At 35.1% G+C, this 21,015-nt stretch overlaps 1 protein-coding gene across 2 annotated transcripts in view; it reads right to left on the bottom strand.

The window, feature by feature from the left end:
- The window catches only part of LOC108741621 (sn1-specific diacylglycerol lipase alpha), a 146,916-nt gene extending 136,249 nt beyond the window's left edge, over positions 1-10,667 (bottom strand). The window contains exon 1 of one of the 2 annotated variants that reach the window (XM_018476474.2): positions 10,312-10,667. The gene's annotated coding sequence lies outside the window, so the exon portion shown is untranslated. The remainder of the gene's footprint in view (positions 1-10,311) is intronic. The other variant, XM_018476476.2, reaches the window with a different exon arrangement.
- Between the last annotated feature and the right edge of the window lie 10,348 nt (positions 10,668-21,015).

The following is a 21,015-nucleotide window of genomic DNA, read 5'->3' as shown; positions in this document are numbered from 1 at the left end:
TATTACTATCGCGAGCACAAAAGTGAAGTTTTCTCTATTCTTTGTTCTGCATGTAGTGTTTTCTCTATTGTGAGTTGCCTGACTCTCTAAATGCCTACATAATACATTTCTTTTAATTTTTGGTCTCCTATTGTTTCCATATTAAATTTAACCTTACTTTTACATCGCTTTTATGCTAATATATTTGCAAAACTGTCGTAATTCATGCGCGCCGTATTTGTAAATGTGTGTGTCGTACCTGCGTTGTGGGAAAACAGTTAAACAGTTCAAAGAAAAACAAAACGATCCGGATGTTTGTAGAGGGTTCCAGAAAGGAAACAAAAGAGTATTTAAAGGAAGAGACGATCGCCGAGAGGAGTAGAAATAAACTGACCGTTGCAGAAGTGAGTCGAGAAATAAATTGATAGTGATAGCAGTGAAATAAATAGCGCAGTGAATAGTGATATATTAATAATTAGTGTAAATAGTTTTTGTTGTTATTAGTCTTAGAAGTAAATTTTGTTAAACCCACAAACATTACAATACTTTTCATACTTATCTAATATGCTTCGGCATTACTCAGAGTAGGGAAATAAGGAGGGAAGAGGGATGATATAAGGGAACGTAGATATTGAGTTCGGGTTGGTAAAAGCTGACCCATTTTTTAAATATTTGTACGTATATACATACAATACTAATCGGTAAGGTGCTACTTGTCAAAAACTGAACAGAGCATTAATCATTTTCGACGGGAAATTCAAATCTGGCGCTAGAATTGCCCCAACACTTTGAAATTTTGGGATGTACCTACCAACATCTGAACCAAACAATCTAAATTAACTAGATTTTGACCTCAGTGACAAAAATACACCGGAAATGTCTATCTTTTCTTCTTCACTGTAGGAACTCAACCCAGTGCTCTCAAAAAAGTTAAAAATACCTACTATCATTTTCAACCCCCCACTTGTTGAGACAGTTGTGAGGCCAGATACAAAAACAACTTTGCAAATTAATTAAGGCAGAAATTACTAATCTGTCATTTATTTCTTGGTCATTGTAACTTATTACGGAACTTATGCAAATGAATACATCGAAATTATAATGATATAGAATTCGACTGCATAGTACTGTCATGAATCGAACTCGCTGTAGTAGGATCTATATATATATAGATATATTATTTTCTACTGTAAAGAAAACGTTGCACGAAGAAGGTATAAATTCTCCTGCACCGACGAAGGCCATCACCAGTTTGCAGTTATGAACCATTAAATGGACCGAGAATAGGTACTTCGTATGAAACTCCTGTACTGTACCTATAATAGCCCAACTCGCGAAAATCACGAGTCAGAATACAAAACCACAGTAGTTGTAACCTGCATTTTATTTCCTTCATAAGGTAGATCTCACATCCGAGAAACATAAACATGAAACGTGAAATGGGAAACATGAAATGTGAAATACCAAGATGAAACTATTTCTACTGTGATACACAAACCGAAAAATTAAAATAAAAGTTTCAGTTCAGTTTTTATAATATTAATGGACCTCATTTAATAGAACGTTTTTACAAATATGTCATCATCATCATTAGGTCGTCAGACCTCCACTCCTTCCTATCCTGAGTTAATCTTCGTATTTCCCCAAAACTATTAGAACAACCCACATACTTAACTATTTGCGAACAGTAATCTGTTCTAGGTCTCCTTCTACTTTTCTTAACTGCTGTTTCTGCCTTTAAAATGTCTCTGACTAGACCTTCATGCCTGAGAAGGTGTCCTACCAACCTTCCATAGAGTCCTCGCTTCTCTTATTCTTTCTAATACCTCTTCATTTCTAACCTTCTCTATCCACGATATCCTCGTCATTCGCCTGTAACACCACATTTCGAACGCTTCTAACCTTTTCTTTTCCGCGCCGCCCACTGTCCATGTTTCGCACCCGTACAGCGCTGCACTCGAAACATACAAATATTTACTACGCGAATTTTCATTATTAGACTATTATTGAATTCTTGATAGTATTTTTTTTTGTATAGCTACAAGCTATGAGAAACAAAAATTTAGGACATAATTTATTTGACGCAGCAAGTTTCAGTAGGGTTTGCTTCTCTATAACGTCATATAAAACGCATTTCGTTGAAGTGCGAATTCCTATTTGAAACAATGTGTTTCTTTGATGTGTTTCATCACTTGAAAATATATTCCGTATGGTTGGAATTAATTTACTCTGATAATAAAACGCATAGTCAAGAGAGAAGAAGGAACCAAGGAGAAGAAAAGGACATTAAGTAAAAATGAGAAAGATAAAGTGAGGACAATAAGCTGAAGCCAGACCAATTTTCTGTCTAGTGCATTTGAATTGCGTAGAAAATGATAATGGAATTGCATCGTTATAAAATTGCAGTGGAACTTATCGTGAAATGTTTGCTTTGAACTGAGCAGTTCGATGTTGGAATGAAAAATATTGAATCTTGCACTGCTATTGATAGCTACGCCTATTAGGAATGACATTTTGACTAAAATATCGAATTGTAAATGTAAATGGAAACAAATAAAAGTTAAGAATGGAAAAAGTAATCTGTATTTACTGACAATTAGACGAAAGCATTTTTATATCCTCTTCGTAGATAATTGATTTGTACAATAGCTTCAATGTAGGCTGTTACTTTTCTTGTTGTGGATTGTCTCAATAATTTTTCGCTGAAAAGAAGCTCTTCTAATACCAACAAATAAATCATTTGCCAAAATATGCAACTCTTTTTTAGTTTTTCGAACCTTCCATTACATCAATCGTCAACTAGTCACAACAAGCGCGAACATCCTTTAAAAAGTACTTGCGCCCAAATAAGTAAGTGAAAACCTGATAGCGGTCAATATTTGGATCAGTTAGTTTATTATGGAGGTTTCAAGCGTCTTGACGGCAGTGATTATGAATCCTCCAAATCGGAAAATCATTATATAACGATCTAAAAGAGAATTGAGTGAATCATTATGATGCAATTTTATAGTGATCCCACTTGATATAGCCTTTTTACAATTTTAACTTTAGCAATGCTCTCTCCCAATTAATACACAACAAGATTGTAAAATAATTTGACAATAGAGAGTTATAACTTTTATAACCCTATTGTGAAATTAACCCTATATAGTAGAATGAAGATTCGGCCTATAGGGCCGTGGTCTAAGTGAACTATTCTGGCCAGACGTTTCGTCGGCTACTGCGGCCGACATCCTCAGCGGGTCGCGACCGAGTCGCTGACGTGACTTCGAGATATAATCTACGTTCACGTTGTCAACGCAACACTACCACTGAGGATATCAGCCGCAGTAGCTGACGAAACGTCTGGACAGAATAGTTCACTTAGACCACGGCCTTATAGCCCGAATCTTCATTCTACTATGGATTCCGGCCGTGAAAGCCTTACTTCTTATAACCCTGTATAGTTCATATATTTACATAGACATAAGTAGTCAAGAAATCTATCCCTTTAGGTTATCATACATAGGTATATTTTCAGGTCATTGCCTTTATGGTGGTAGCATCATGACCCACAAAATTTTACTTAAATTTATACCAATTTCTGCAGAAGAATTCGATTCTTGCTTTCTACCAAATCTTCTAATTAAAACTCAACGTAAATCCAACAATAATAATAAACATTTCAAGTAAAGATAAGTTAGTGTACTAGTCACTATACAATTAAAGACATAATACACAGATTTTACTTAATTAGATACTAATATGTACAAGATCTCCGTTTCGTTTCGACAAGTTAATTAACCCTAATAGCGGCATGTTTCTGACAAAAGTGTTTATTAGATTGCTCCGGAAATGAAGTGTGTTCAATGACAACCTTTTCGAGTTAAAATAAATTGCTGCTAATCGTAAAATTTTCTTCTGTTCTGTAATGAAATTGGGCCATTTTTCACACCGACAGAATGGCGTTTGATCCTCCCACTAGATCGGTGGACCATGATTAAAGGAAGTTAAACGAAAAGGACACGTCTGTAACGCCATTGCTCACCGATTGAGTTCACCCTATAAACTACAAATCTACTTCTGCTGAAATTGCGAATGTACTTTGAACAAAAGTAAATGACAAATATGTATTATCTTGAAATTGTTTTTGATATGCGTGTTATCGCATACCCTAGCTACAGAAGTGATTGTATTATAGGTTAGGTTAGGTTACAGGTTAGATTATAAGTTAGGTGATAGGTCAGGTTGGGTTAGGTTATATTTGATTCTGATATATTTAAATATAAATTTACAAGAAATTAACTTTTTGATCTACCTTTCTGGAAAGGGGAGATCTCCCTTTGTCAAATGTAATATTGTTTAATCGGAAAAGTCATGACGCATTATTTTTATGTCGGTCAATGACATATTGTCAATTTTTGCTGATAGCATTTTACTATCTTCCAGTGGGTTTCATAATTTTTCGTTCGTAGAAGAACCTGTTTTTATCGACGTTGGTTATGATCAAAATTGGTCTTGGACTTGCAGCCTTGGCCTTGATCTTGCATTTTCGCATGACCAAAACCAAGATTACAATACTATCAAAACCATGACCATGACTAAAACCAAGACCGAACAAACAAGACTAAGACTAAGGTCAACACCGAATATACAACACCAAGATTAAAACCAGGACCGAATATTCAAGACCAAGACTAAATACGCAAGACTAAACGAAAAATTATTACTTGANTGGATAGAATTTAACGCGCCGAACATGACCGAGCAGAGCGCGAGAACTCCCGAACGCAGTTTCGGTTTCGGTCGTAGTTTCGGCAGGTTTGCCGCCGAAACTGAAACTAAACCGAAACTCGTTTTTTTTCCGAAACTCGACCGAAACCGAAACCGAAATCGAACTTTCGGTCGGACACTACTGAAAACTGATAGGACATGCATCTCTATCTTGAGTCATTCTTCTCATTTCTCTAGAAACATCTCTTTCAGACCGAAAACAGGTTGGGCATGCACCTCTATCTTAAATAATTCATCTCATTTCTCTAGAAAAATCTCTAACTATTAGCGAACACAAATCGAATCTAGGTCTACCTCTAACTCCCTTACTCCTTGTTTTTGCTTCTAATATGTCTCAAATTATCCTTTGATATCTCAGAATATGTCCTAGCACTCTATCTCTTCTTTTCCTTAATGACTTCCATAAACACCCTCTGTGCTCCTACTCTTTCTAATACTGCCTCATTTCTAACCCTTCCTATCCACGCAATTTTGGCATCTTTCTCATAGTGCTGCGTTTCAAGCACTTGTTACTTTTTCGTTTCGCACCGCGAACCGTCACGTTTCACCCCCATACAAAGACGTGCTCCAAACATGCACCTTTAGTAATCTTCGATCTTACGTAGTATCTACTACTATTACTATCGCGAGCACAAAAGTGAAGTTTTCTCTATTCTTTGTTCTGCATGTAGTGTTTTCTCTATTGTGAGTTGCCTGACTCTCTAAATGCCTACATAATACATTTCTTTTAATTTTTGGTCTCCTATTGTTTCCATATTAAATTTAACCTTACTTTTACATCGCTTTTATGCTAATATATTTGCAAAACTGTCGTAATTCATGCGCGCCGTATTTGTAAATGTGTGTGTCGTACCTGCGTTGTGGGAAAACAGTTAAACAGTTCAAAGAAAAACAAAACGATCCGGATGTTTGTAGAGGGTTCCAGAAAGGAAACAAAAGAGTATTTAAAGGAAGAGACGATCGCCGAGAGGAGTAGAAATAAACTGACCGTTGCAGAAGTGAATCCAGAAATAAATTGACAGTGATAGCAGTGAAATAAATAGCGCAGTGAATAGTGATATATTAATAATTAGTGTAAATAAATAGTTTTTGTTATCAGTCTTAGAAGTAAATTTTGTTAAACCCACGAACATTACAATATATTAATAACACTTACCCAGAATAAGGTGAATTAATGTGATGAACAGGAAGCCCTTCATAATTATGTATAACTACTAACAAAACAATGATAGTGATGGTTATTGTGTTTTTACTTGCAGTATTTATACCGTAAACGGACGTTTTATCGATAATCATTGAGAGGCAGGAGACAATGAAAACATATATTATCTTCTTAAATATATATTTGCGGTTGCTTGAACTTTAATTTCACAAGAAAACGCAACAAGCGTTTATTAATTAAATTTTGCAATCTTTCAATGCTTTGTCTCAGGAAAACAATGGATCATCTTCGAATATATCTTGTTTTGGAATTCGAGATAGATAGAGTGAGAGATCAACTAGCACTGATTAAAATAAAACTAATGTAATTAAATAACAAAATATCGTTATATTCCTTCATAGATTCTTACGGCGAAAAAAAGACTCCTGAGACAAAAAACTCATTTGACGCAAAAAGTAGGGACTTTTTTTATTTAGTGTTCACAAGTATTTAAATATATTTATAAAGGGAGAGATCGCCCAGCATTGATGAACATAAAATTACTGTAAACAATTCTGAAAAATTGCGATGCTGTGGTGGCTGCACCACTTCGTTTCTGCTCCTCATTCACCTTTTGTTAATGATTTAAGTAATCCACAGTTTCAGTGGTTTATTTTGGAACCAAGTTCCGTATCTCACGTTACGGAGGCAAGAAGCTAACTAGTAACATTCAGTGTTGCAAAATGAATTTTCTTGTATATCCTAATTTCTTTGAACCAACTTTTGTTATATTCCCGCGGAGATTCTTATGCTAAGAAAAGTGTGTATTATTAATTAAAAATCCATTTTTTCCTAAGCTGGCGGGGAAATTTTCATATGTCTGACAACGCTAGCCAAAAATCGGTTTTATTAGTGGATAGTTCTCCCCTCTTACTTGCAGCTTGCAGAGAGAGAAAGGGAGGAAGCTGACGAGATACATTTCATTTGTGTCATCTGGTGAATATATCCTAAAAAAAAAACTTTTGGGTGTTTCATTCCCACCAGCCAGTAATGCTGGTGGGCGGGCAGTCCCTCCGGACTANTCTCCATCTTTTTCTTCCGATCATCATCATTATTAGGTCGTCAGTCCTAAGACCGATTGGACAAACATCTCAACTTTCTCCTATCCTGAGCTTATCTTTGCATATCTCTAAAACCAGAATATCCCGCATTTGTGAATAGTATCAGAACAGAATCTAGGTCTTCCTCTACTGCTCTTAGCTCCTGTTTCGCCTCTAAAATGTCTCTGACTAACCCTTCATGCCTAATAAAGTGTCCTAGTAACCTGTCTCGTCTATTTCTTATTAATACTAATTAATTCGAATACCTTCTCTTTTCTAACCTTCTCTATCCACGGTATCCCCATCATTCGTCTGTAACTGAATGCCAAGAATGTATATATACTTATTTTTGTGTATAAATTACAAGAAAATTACGAGAGAAGTAGGTGACGATGAGCTAGTGGGAATAAAACATCAAAAAAATTTTTTCCAATAGCAACTTAAATCAGTTTTTTTCAGTATTCTGGTGGAACTGTTCAATATCCGTGAAACAACATGATCAGGAATGTGATCCATTTCTAGCATTTTGACAAAATGCTGACCTGTCATTCTAAATCCAATAATAGTTATCATCATTCATTATGTATGGCAGTTTTATATTCTATTCATAAATTCCAATTTTCAATATAAACGGAATCAAATAATGAAAATAAATATACACTAACGTCAAAATAACAAACAGCAGATTGTCCTAGTCAAATCAATACAAATTAAATGCTTTGTTTTGTTGAAGTAATTATTGTTATATTAATGTTATCTGTAATTTGAATTAGTTGCAAAAACATGGTATGTCATCATATTCTGCCAATTCATCATGCTTGGTAATAATTCACCTGTGACAAGTTGATAAGTCATTTAAAATTTATTATGTAGTAGGTATTTAAAATTCATTAAAATTCCTGGTTTATTAACAAACTAAAAATGTAAATATTATTTTGAAGAGTTCCCCTCATCCATGAAAACAAAAGAAAAACTCACTTTCGGTTTGATTTATCGAGATTGTCTGAGTTGAGCCGAATGGGATCAAATAAGATCGAAATTGCGATTACCTCCGATAGTTTCGAAAAATTATTGACCAAGAACTTGATAAGCCCATCAGTTTAGCATTACTGCTTAAAAATTTACAAAAAGTAGCAGACAGTAGATTAATTGTCGTAAAGAAAAGTTGCGGAACCAATTGTCTCTTTTCTCACATTGAACAACGGTGAAAAAATTGCCTTCTTCAATTTTTATATGTGTAAAATTGTGATGTATGTGAATCTTCTATTTTGATATATAGTAATATTTTGAAGATTCAAAATGGTTTATGTAATCCTTTTTGTGATGATTTCATGTTTGATGCTATAATTTTCACAAACCTGTTTAGGATGCTCAAAATTTATTTTTTTTTTATAATGGAGCACACAGTATATACTCTGACATTTGAAATTTTCTCCGTTTTCTGAGATCGAAAATATATAATTGTGTTATATTCGCTTAAATAACAATGTAATAAAACAAAACAGTACCGTATGAAAATAAATAAAAGTAAAACAAAAAACTGGTATGCAAGGAAAGAAAAAGTAGGGAAAAATCGAATATAAAGATAGGAGACGAAAAATTAGAAGTGGCTGATTTCAGGTATCTAAGAAGTCGGATAAGTCGAGACGGAAGGAGTAGCAGGGATATAAGGCAGAGGATAGCGAAGGGTCTAATCGCCTTCAATAAAAAGAAGTCACTTCTATGCTCGCGGACGGATTTATAAATTCGAAAAAAATTGTTAAAGCTATATGTTTAGAGCAAGGCGCTGCACGGGTGCGAAACATGGACGGTGGGTGCGGCCGCAAAGAAAAGGTTAGAAGCGTTCGAAATGTGTTGTTAGAAGCGAATGATGAGGATACCGTGGATAGAGAAGGTTAGAAATAAGGAGATATTACAAAAAATAGGAGAACAGAGGAGTCTATGAAAGTCAGTAAGAAATAGGCGAGATAGGTTGATAAGACCTTCTCAGACATGAAGGTTTTGTCAGAGACATATTTAAGGCAGAAACGGGTGTTAGGAGGGGTAGAGGTAGACCTAAATTAGATTACCGTTCGCAAATGTAGGATGTTCTAGTTTAAGGTAAATGCGAAGATTAGCTCAGGATAGAAAATAGTGGAGGTGCGTGTCCACCCAGTCTTAGGACTGACGACCTTATGATGATGAAATGTAGAAAATTATAAGGAATAAAGTAAATGTTAAATTCTGTCGTTGCTTTCTAATGTGGAATTGGAAGGACACTTGAAAGAAAATAAGCTAAGATAATTCACGTAAACAATTAGTTCTTGGGAGGAAAAATTTAGTTTTGATACGGCTTTCTTCTCTTAGGAAAGTTTCTACCATAATCCCTTAAAGAAGCCGTAATATTTCTTTTGTTTTCTAAATATGTATGGTATATACCAAATTGTTTCTCCCAAATTCACCCTGTACATACCTATGTATATTATATCCTCTAAAAATAATTGTTTAATCAAAAAGAGTTGAATGTTATCTCACTGTTATTTTCAGTAAAATAATTGAAAGTATTTACTGGCTATTATCGGTGAAACAATTTTATGCTATTTTTATACCTACACCTGTTCTCACAGAAAATATTGCAAAAACGTAACTAGGTTTTCTAAATTATTAGCGCGGAAATGTTCAAAATTACGTAAAACTATTTATAAGATATCATTCGCGGTTAGTTCACAAATAATCTCTACTAAAAAATACATTGTAACAATGTACGTAATTAATGGTCATTTAGAATAACATGTAACTGCTGATATTTTTCGATATTAAAGCACACAAAGGTTACCAATGATTTTAATCTCATAAAGAAATACTGAAAATGATGCTGACTAGCTGAAATAATTTAAAAAGGAGATATCGGGTAATAATTATTGTTTTCTTTCAAAACATACTTAAGTGTGTAAAAAATTTGGCAATAGTTCAAAACACAAAGTAACATTTCCTCACTTTTCGTGTAGCATACTTTTTAAATTCATACAACTGAAAAATAAAAGCCTTGAAGACGATCATAATGCCTTTATTTTTTAACAGTGTTAAGGGCAAAAACCTTCTTCAATATAATATACGATTTTTACTTGTTTGAAACACAAACTTCTGTTCAAATTCAGGTGGAAAAATAATAATTTAAACAACAACTTCTCCAATCTGTGTAATTATATTGGAACACTTATTTTATCAGTGTCAAACCGTCAGACGAGCAATTGTCTTTATTAAAAAAAAAAAAGATACCGAAGATTTTAAAATCACATAAATACGTCGTTATATCGTAAGCTTCATGCCATAACCCACCTGTTCCAGCTTATTTACCAACTTTCAGTCACTCACAACAAACACCCTCTCGTTCATGCCGACCGCAGTCCTCCCCTCGATTTTTCACAACCGAACGCCGCCGCGATCATCGACAGGGCATCGATCCCGTTAACCCTTAAAACAAAACCGAATTCATCAAGTGACCATAGCTGACTACAGCCCGTTTCATGCATACATGAGTTGAGTAGTAAGGGTACGCGTCGCGTCGAACGTTTGTAGTGCACAGGGACACGCTGGCGTCCGTCTCCCAGCGTTGCGACTGCAACCTCGCCTGCGACAAGACTGGTAGGAAGAGGGAAAATTCACTCGCTCGAACCGAGCACGATGCACGGCCTGGCAAGCAAGCTTATCTCTACGGTAAGGCTCTTCGGAGCACGCGTGAAAGCACGTAAATGAGGGATGAAATGGAGGACGCGCAAGCTTGCCCGCTCGTAAAAGTAACGTTACCACCGAAGCGCCTCGTTCATTGCTAAGAATCGAACTCGAACCGGATGCCACGATGAAGGTGTCAACAAAGACCCATCAAAATTATTATTAAATAGAGAACTTCCAATAAAAATACAGGTTCGGGTGCGGAAACCTAAGAAATTTTTATTCACCATTATAAGGCCTTCAGCCCGAAATTGGCTGGGCATGCACCTCTATGTTAAGTCATTCTTCTCATTTCTCTGGAAACACCTCTTTCAGACCGAAAACTGGTTGGACATGCACCTCTATCTTGAGTCATTCTTCTCATTTCTCTATAAACATTTCTTTCAGATCCAAAACAGGTTGATCACGCACTTCTAAAGTCATTCGTCGAATTTATCTAGAAACATCTCTCTTTCAGACAGAAAACTGGTTGGACATGCACCTCTATCTTAAGCCATTCTTCTTATTTTTCTAAAAACATCTCTTTCAAACCAAAAACTGATTGGACATGCACCTCTATCTTGAGTCATTCTTCTCATTTCTCTATAAACATTTCTTTCAGATCCAAAACAGGTTGATCACGCACTTCTAAAGTCATTCGTCGAATTTATCTAGAAACATCTCTCTTTCAGACAGAAAACTGGTTGGACATGCACCTCTATCTTAAGCCATTCTTCTTATTTTTCTAAAAACATCTCTTTCAAACCAAAAACTGATTGGACATGCACCTCTATCTTGAGTCATTCTTCTCATTTCTCTATAAACATTTCTTTCAGATCCAAAACAGGTTGATCACGCACTTCTAAAGTCATTCGTCGAATTTATCTAGAAACATCTCTCTTTCAGACAGAAAACTGGTTGGACATGCACCTCTATCTTAAGCCATTCTTCTTATTTTTCTAAAAACATCTCTTTCAAACCAAAAACTGATTGGACATGCACCTCTATCTTGAGTCATTCTTCTCATTTCTCTATAAACATTTCTTTCAGATCCAAAACAGGTTGATCACGCACTTCTAAAGTCATTCGTCGAATTTATCTAGAAACATCTCTCTTTCAGACAGAAAACTGGTTGGACATGCACCTCTATCTTAAGCCATTCTTCTTATTTTTCTAAAAACATCTCTTTCAAACCAAAAACTGATTGGACATGCACCTCTATCTTGAGTCATTCTTCTCATTTCTCTATAAACATTTCTTTCAGATCCAAAACAGGTTGATCACGCACTTCTAAAGTCATTCGTCGAATTTATCTAGAAACATCTCTCTTTCAGACAGAAAACTGGTTGGACATGCACCTCTATCTTAAGCCATTCTTCTTATTTTTCTAAAAACATCTCTTTCAAACCAAAAACTGATTGGACATGCACCTCTATCTTGAGTCATTCTTCTCATTTCTCTATAAACATTTCTTTCAGATCCAAAACAGGTTGATCACGCACTTCTAAAGTCATTCGTCGAATTTATCTAGAAACATCTCTCTTTCAGACAGAAAACTGGTTGGACATGCACCTCTATCTTAAGCCATTCTTCTTATTTTTCTAAAAACATCTCTTTCAAACCAAAAACTGATTGGACATGCACCTCTATCTTGAGTCATTCTTCTCATTTCTCTATAAACATTTCTTTCAGATCCAAAACAGGTTGATCACGCACTTCTAAAGTCATTCGTCGAATTTATCTAGAAACATCTCTCTTTCAGACAGAAAACTGGTTGGACATGCACCTCTATCTTAAGCCATTCTTCTTATTTTTCTAAAAACATCTCTTTCAAACCAAAAACTGATTGGACATGCACCTCTATCTTGAGTCATTCTTCTCATTTCTCTATAAACATTTCTTTCAGATCCAAAACAGGTTGATCACGCACTTCTAAAGTCATTCGTCGAATTTATCTAGAAACATCTCTCTTTCAGACAGAAAACTGGTTGGACATGCACCTCTATCTTAAGCCATTCTTCTTATTTTTCTAAAAACATCTCTTTCAAACCAAAAACTGATTGGACATGCACCTCTATCTTGAGTCATTCTTCTCATTTCTCTATAAACATTTCTTTCAGATCCAAAACAGGTTGATCACGCACTTCTAAAGTCATTCGTCGAATTTATCTAGAAACATCTCTCTTTCAGACAGAAAACTGGTTGGACATGCACCTCTATCTTAAGCCATTCTTCTTATTTTTCTAAAAACATCTCTTTCAAACCAAAAACTGATTGGACATGCACCTCTATCTTGAGTCATTCTTCTCATTTCTCTATAAACATTTCTTTCAGATCCAAAACAGGTTGATCACGCACTTCTAAAGTCATTCGTCGAATTTATCTAGAAACATCTCTCTTTCAGACAGAAAACTGGTTGGACATGCACCTCTATCTTAAGCCATTCTTCTTATTTTTCTAAAAACATCTCTTTCAAACCAAAAACTGATTGGACATGCACCTCTATCTTGAGTCATTCTTCTCATTTCTCTATAAACATTTCTTTCAGATCCAAAACAGGTTGATCACGCACTTCTAAAGTCATTCGTCGAATTTATCTAGAAACATCTCTCTTTCAGACAGAAAACTGGTTGGACATGCACCTCTATCTTAAGCCATTCTTCTTATTTTTCTAAAAACATCTCTTTCAAACCAAAAACTGATTGGACATGCACCTCTATCTTGAGTCATTCTTCTCATTTCTCTATAAACATTTCTTTCAGATCCAAAACAGGTTGATCACGCACTTCTAAAGTCATTCGTCGAATTTATCTAGAAACATCTCTCTTTCAGACAGAAAACTGGTTGGACATGCACCTCTATCTTAAGCCATTCTTCTTATTTTTCTAAAAACATCTCTTTCAAACCAAAAACTGATTGGACATGCACCTCTATCTTGAGTCATTCTTCTCATTTCTCTATAAACATTTCTTTCAGATCCAAAACAGGTTGATCACGCACTTCTAAAGTCATTCGTCGAATTTATCTAGAAACATCTCTCTTTCAGACAGAAAACTGGTTGGACATGCACCTCTATCTTAAGCCATTCTTCTTATTTTTCTAAAAACATCTCTTTCAAACCAAAAACTGATTGGACATGCACCTCTATCTTGAGTCATTCTTCTCATTTCTCTATAAACATTTCTTTCAGATCCAAAACAGGTTGATCACGCACTTCTAAAGTCATTCGTCGAATTTATCTAGAAACATCTCTCTTTCAGACAGAAAACTGGTTGGACATGCACCTCTATCTTAAGCCATTCTTCTTATTTTTCTAAAAACATCTCTTTCAAACCAAAAACTGATTGGACATGCACCTCTATCTTGAGTCATTCTTCTCATTTCTCTATAAACATTTCTTTCAGATCCAAAACAGGTTGATCACGCACTTCTAAAGTCATTCGTCGAATTTATCTAGAAACATCTCTCTTTCAGACAGAAAACTGGTTGGACATGCACCTCTATCTTAAGCCATTCTTCTTATTTTTCTAAAAACATCTCTTTCAAACCAAAAACTGATTGGACATGCACCTCTATCTTGAGTCATTCTTCTCATTTCTCTATAAACATTTCTTTCAGATCCAAAACAGGTTGATCACGCACTTCTAAAGTCATTCGTCGAATTTATCTAGAAACATCTCTCTTTCAGACAGAAAACTGGTTGGACATGCACCTCTATCTTAAGCCATTCTTCTTATTTTTCTAAAAACATCTCTTTCAAACCAAAAACTGATTGGACATGCACCTCTATCTTGAGTCATTCTTCTCATTTCTCTATAAACATTTCTTTCAGATCCAAAACAGGTTGATCACGCACTTCTAAAGTCATTCGTCGAATTTATCTAGAAACATCTCTCTTTCAGACAGAAAACTGGTTGGACATGCACCTCTATCTTAAGCCATTCTTCTTATTTTTCTAAAAACATCTCTTTCAAACCAAAAACTGATTGGACATGCACCTCTATCTTGAGTCATTCTTCTCATTTCTCTATAAACATTTCTTTCAGATCCAAAACAGGTTGATCACGCACTTCTAAAGTCATTCGTCGAATTTATCTAGAAACATCTCTCTTTCAGACAGAAAACTGGTTGGACATGCACCTCTATCTTAAGCCATTCTTCTTATTTTTCTAAAAACATCTCTTTCAAACCAAAAACTGATTGGACATGCACCTCTATCTTGAGTCATTCTTCTCATTTCTCTATAAACATTTCTTTCAGATCCAAAACAGGTTGATCACGCACTTCTAAAGTCATTCGTCGAATTTATCTAGAAACATCTCTCTTTCAGACAGAAAACTGGTTGGACATGCACCTCTATCTTAAGCCATTCTTCTTATTTTTCTAAAAACATCTCTTTCAAACCAAAAACTGATTGGACATGCACCTCTATCTTGAGTCATTCTTCTCATTTCTCTATAAACATTTCTTTCAGATCCAAAACAGGTTGATCACGCACTTCTAAAGTCATTCGTCGAATTTATCTAGAAACATCTCTCTTTCAGACAGAAAACTGGTTGGACATGCACCTCTATCTTAAGCCATTCTTCTTATTTTTCTAAAAACATCTCTTTCAAACCAAAAACTGATTGGACATGCACCTCTATCTTGAGTCATTCTTCTCATTTCTCTATAAACATTTCTTTCAGATCCAAAACAGGTTGATCACGCACTTCTAAAGTCATTCGTCGAATTTATCTAGAAACATCTCTCTTTCAGACAGAAAACTGGTTGGACATGCACCTCTATCTTAAGCCATTCTTCTTATTTTTCTAAAAACATCTCTTTCAAACCAAAAACTGATTGGACATGCACCTCTATCTTGAGTCATTCTTCTCATTTCTCTATAAACATTTCTTTCAGATCCAAAACAGGTTGATCACGCACTTCTAAAGTCATTCGTCGAATTTATCTAGAAACATCTCTCTTTCAGACAGAAAACTGGTTGGACATGCACCTCTATCTTAAGCCATTCTTCTTATTTTTCTAAAAACATCTCTTTCAAACCAAAAACTGATTGGACATGCACCTCTATCTTGAGTCATTCTTCTCATTTCTCTATAAACATTTCTTTCAGATCCAAAACAGGTTGATCACGCACTTCTAAAGTCATTCGTCGAATTTATCTAGAAACATCTCTCTTTCAGACAGAAAACTGGTTGGACATGCACCTCTATCTTAAGCCATTCTTCTTATTTTTCTAAAAACATCTCTTTCAAACCAAAAACTGATTGGACATGCACCTCTATCTTGAGTCATTCTTCTCATTTCTCTATAAACATTTCTTTCAGATCCAAAACAGGTTGATCACGCACTTCTAAAGTCATTCGTCGAATTTATCTAGAAACATCTCTCTTTCAGACAGAAAACTGGTTGGACATGCACCTCTATCTTAAGCCATTCTTCTTATTTTTCTAAAAACATCTCTTTCAAACCAAAAACTGATTGGACATGCACCTCTATCTTGAGTCATTCTTCTCATTTCTCTATAAACATTTCTTTCAGATCCAAAACAGGTTGATCACGCACTTCTAAAGTCATTCGTCGAATTTATCTAGAAACATCTCTCTTTCAGACAGAAAACTGGTTGGACATGCACCTCTATCTTAAGCCATTCTTCTTATTTTTCTAAAAACATCTCTTTCAAACCAAAAACTGATTGGACATGCACCTCTATCTTGAGTCATTCTTCTCATTTCTCTATAAACATTTCTTTCAGATCCAAAACAGGTTGATCACGCACTTCTAAAGTCATTCGTCGAATTTATCTAGAAACATCTCTCTTTCAGACAGAAAACTGGTTGGACATGCACCTCTATCTTAAGCCATTCTTCTTATTTTTCTAAAAACATCTCTTTCAAACCAAAAACTGATTGGACATGCACCTCTATCTTGAGTCATTCTTCTCATTTCTCTATAAACATTTCTTTCAGATCCAAAACAGGTTGATCACGCACTTCTAAAGTCATTCGTCGAATTTATCTAGAAACATCTCTCTTTCAGACAGAAAACTGGTTGGACATGCACCTCTATCTTAAGCCATTCTTCTTATTTTTCTAAAAACATCTCTTTCAAACCAAAAACTGATTGGACATGCACCTCTATCTTGAGTCATTCTTCTCATTTCTCTATAAACATTTCTTTCAGATCCAAAACAGGTTGATCACGCACTTCTAAAGTCATTCGTCGAATTTATCTAGAAACATCTCTCTTTCAGACAGAAAACTGGTTGGACATGCACCTCTATCTTAAGCCATTCTTCTTATTTTTCTAAAAACATCTCTTTCAAACCAAAAACTGATTGGACATGCACCTCTATCTTGAGTCATTCTTCTCATTTCTCTATAAACATTTCTTTCAGANAAGACTAAATACGCAAGACTAAACGAAAAATTATTACTTCCCGTAGATTTATGAGTTAAAATTAAGAATTTTAATATATTCTTTTCTTAGAACAAAGCAGTTTTAGTATTTGAAATTTTCGGTTTGCTTTACTAGATTTTAACAATAAATATAAAAAAAGAAACTTTACCCTTGTTTGCCCATTTATAACCTAATGGGAATCAGGCCCCTCTTTTCCATTGGGCACTCTGGGCAAGTGCCCAGGGAGCCACGATCAACGGAGGCCCCCTGTTTAGTTCCTGCCAGATCCATCCGCCTGGACTTGTCACAAAGAATAAGACTTAGAAGTTCGCGCCAGACATTTTTCGATGACTCTTAACCCATAGTCCAACTGAGTTGGGAAGAGATATTAAAGTAGAAATACCTTACTTCCCATAAATGATATCCCAAGCAGGCATCTAAAACAGTGATTGAGTTTGTACAATGACATTGGTTATTGTTGACACTGTTTTTCGCTTGAAAACTCCAAATCCTGAGATAAAGTTGCAAAGAATTTGCTGCTATGAAGATGTTAGCGAGAAAGAGTTAGAATGTCTGTATTTGCCAAACTATTAGTATTTCAGAAGTTTTGATAAAAAACCGAGTTGGAGACACACTTCCAAATGTAGAAATTGCATTGAGAATCTTTTTAAACATGATGGTAACTAATTGTAGTGGCGAACGCTCCTTCTTTAAATGGAAAAGAATAAAAAATAAGTTAAGCCGAACAATGCTTCAAGAAAAATCGTTCAGTCCATAGAATGGGATTATGTTCAAAGACAAAGAGTTTGAAGAACTGGTTGACGATTTTGCATATCAGAAAACTAAAAGGGTGCCTCATCAAAAAACACAATTTTAAGTACCAACCTGAAAATGACATTAGAGTTACTTTTTCGAGTCATATTACAATTATCTATTCATTTATGTGAATGTAAAGAAACAAATAACAAACCAAAATAATTCTCTGCCAAAGCTGTAGGCTTATGTGTCCAGAGCCTCCAATAGGTTAAAGACGGCCCTGATGGGAATTTAATGTTACACCAAACTGGCGTTGTCGTGGTAAAACGACGCTCCTTCACGATTGACGTACTCTAGACGTTTCCGGATTATGAATCCGTTCAATCTGTGCAATTGCTGGCAGTACATTCATTTCCTAATTGATTGTTTAACGTATGCAGGCAAGAACCCTGTAAACACCATATCATTAAAATCCCACCATACTGAGACCATAATCTTCATGTTATTTATAATTTCTCTTTGTCAAATGAACTTTTCTCAGCTCATGTGATATTCAAATATCGGGCTTACTTTCGTAACCCAGCTTCATTAGATGATCGTAAACGCATGAATGATGCATTTTCCATGTTTCTGAAATTTCGGTAGTAATATTGGTACATATTCGTTGAATGATTTAATTTTAATAAAAAATTTTCTACAGATTTCATTTCCAATTGGTATAACATGAGTAAGAGAGAGCTATATCTTGGAAGGATACAATGGGCAACCGTTCTTGAAGGTATTCCCAACGTTAGATAGCACGATTGAATCTTTGTTAGTGTTGCTGAATTCAATATTTATTTTTGTTACCTATCTACTCAGCTTTCCATTGTCTTTTGTGGCGTGGGTCTTATTATATCAAGTTTAAACGTGGGATTCGTTATGACATCTCACGTTAGGTAGTTTGAAAAGTAATGTTGAATCCACAAACTTATTTATTTTTCATTTTGTGACATCTAGAGAGAAGATTATTTATTTTAGAATCATCGAGAAACGTATTTCCGGTCGGATGGTGATATCTAAGTAAATATGAAGCGATAACGTAGAAAATGTTAAATTTAAACGCAATTTCGTGTTTAAAGCGTTTCATTCAATAATCCACTCGTAAATCTTTTAGTGTAAGATTTCCTAAAATTCTAAATGCCGCACTGAACTTTGTCGGACGAATTATACGGAAAAATAGCTAGATATTTAATTTTAAAAATATCGAATTATTATGTGGTTCGTCCAGCTTTACTTTCTCTTTGTGAGTTTATTTGATGGGAATTATTTCCGTCTTAGCACATCATAATAAAAAAGAGGGATGTGATGGTAGGATCGAACACCTGATGAGGCATGATCAGCTAGTTAGAAACATACTGTATCATGGAGGAGAATTGATGTAAAACATAGGTGATTTCAAGGACACTCAACTTATTAATTTCTAATCATATCTTATGCTAAATCCATCAAAATGATGCTCTCTTTGATGTGTACTTGATAATTAATTGAATGTAAACGATGGAACTGTTAACATTCAAAAGTTTGTACCGCTGTAACCCAGCCTACCGGACTGCAAGGTGAGCTAGTCTCATTTGGTGATGTTTTGGTTTAATTCTTTTCTTTTTGTCAAGTGTTTTATTGATATGGTTTCTTATAATTGTTTGACTAACTTTGAGCTTCTTGACCATAAAACGTTGTATCGGATTCATTTCTTCGATCTAATTGTCTAACATTTTCAAATGTTTAGATTACGATAGTATACAAGAATGAGTTTGCATTTGATCTTCAATCTTCGAGTCTGTTGTTTGACATCCCATTCAATTATTTATCGATTGTGCATCGAAGAGAAGATTAGCAAAGAGGAGATATTTCAAAGAATTGGAGAGCAAAGGTCACTATGGAAGTCAATAACTAACAAGAGAGATAGGTTGGTAAGACACCTTCTCAGGCATGAAGGGCTAGTTAGAGAAATATTATTAGCAGAAAGAGGAATTAAGAGGAGTAGAGGCAAACCTAAATTAAATTAGATTAATGTTGACCAATTAAGGGAAAAGAAGAAGCTTTTGCGGTAATTTTTTGGGTGAGGTGAATCCTCGCATCGTATACGCCACTTATATAAACGAAACGACAAAATGAATACATGTAAATTAATTGAATATATGTAGGTATATGCTTTCAGAAATACTCATTGCTGGAAAGTCACATTTACAGGAACATTCTATGAAACTTTGATGAAACATCCTTACATCTGCTTTTCTCTATCAATCACCACCTACATTCATACCATTTGTTCCAGTATAGTGTATCACATGTTATTATTAGAGATAAAGTCACATTTTCCAACCAAATGGCGCATCTTCTTTTTTAAACGCATTGCTATTTACGTTGGCATCCGGGGTTATTTTAAAATTTATAATGGCGAAACAATGCTCTCTCCGAGGAATGAAAGGCATCCCACATATTTACCTAGATGCTTTTAGACAGACTTGCAAAAAAATGGTAAAACAGAGCGAAAGAGAATAAGAAAGAAATTTTCCTGTGGGTGTGACGGTTTATTTATGTAACGTGCCGTTTGTTGATGGGTGAAAGACAATTAACGTCTAAATTTAAATTTATTTCCAACAATAACACTGTCTGTCGCTTAGACTGGGCGCCATTTGGATGCGTTACACCGCCACAGTAATAATAAGGGATTCCCCACACTGACGCGGAAGTTCTGCAAGGGTGACCTATGTGCTACTACTGGACCAATATACACGGAAGTACATATACTAATGTGTTCATACCAACAGACGCGGAACCGCTATATCTTTTATGATTTGTAGAATAAAAATTATAGAGTATGAGACAATAAGACAAGATTTCGCAGTATTTGGGGATGTCGAGAGTGAGATAATGATTGCGGGGGAGGAGCGACTCGAGGAGTTTCGAAGGAGTCGTACACTAGCAATTGAACAGTATGGACGTATGTCCTTATATATATAAATATATAGACAGCCTTTACGTTTTACATAATTAAATTGTTGTGTTCTCCAGTAAAGTTATCTGTAAGAGAATCCACTTCAATTGTATTTAATACTCTGAGAAAAAAATTAACGACTTCATTTATGTGCCAATAACAGGAAGTCATTGTTAGTTCTACACTGGATACTA

Source organism: Agrilus planipennis, unplaced genomic scaffold (genome assembly GCF_000699045.2).
Source record: "Agrilus planipennis isolate EAB-ADULT unplaced genomic scaffold, Apla_2.0 scaffold296, whole genome shotgun sequence".
Taxonomy (NCBI): domain Eukaryota; kingdom Metazoa; phylum Arthropoda; class Insecta; order Coleoptera; family Buprestidae; genus Agrilus; species Agrilus planipennis.
The sequence above is the reverse complement of the archived record's forward strand: the minus strand, read 5'-3'. Positions and strand labels throughout refer to the sequence as shown.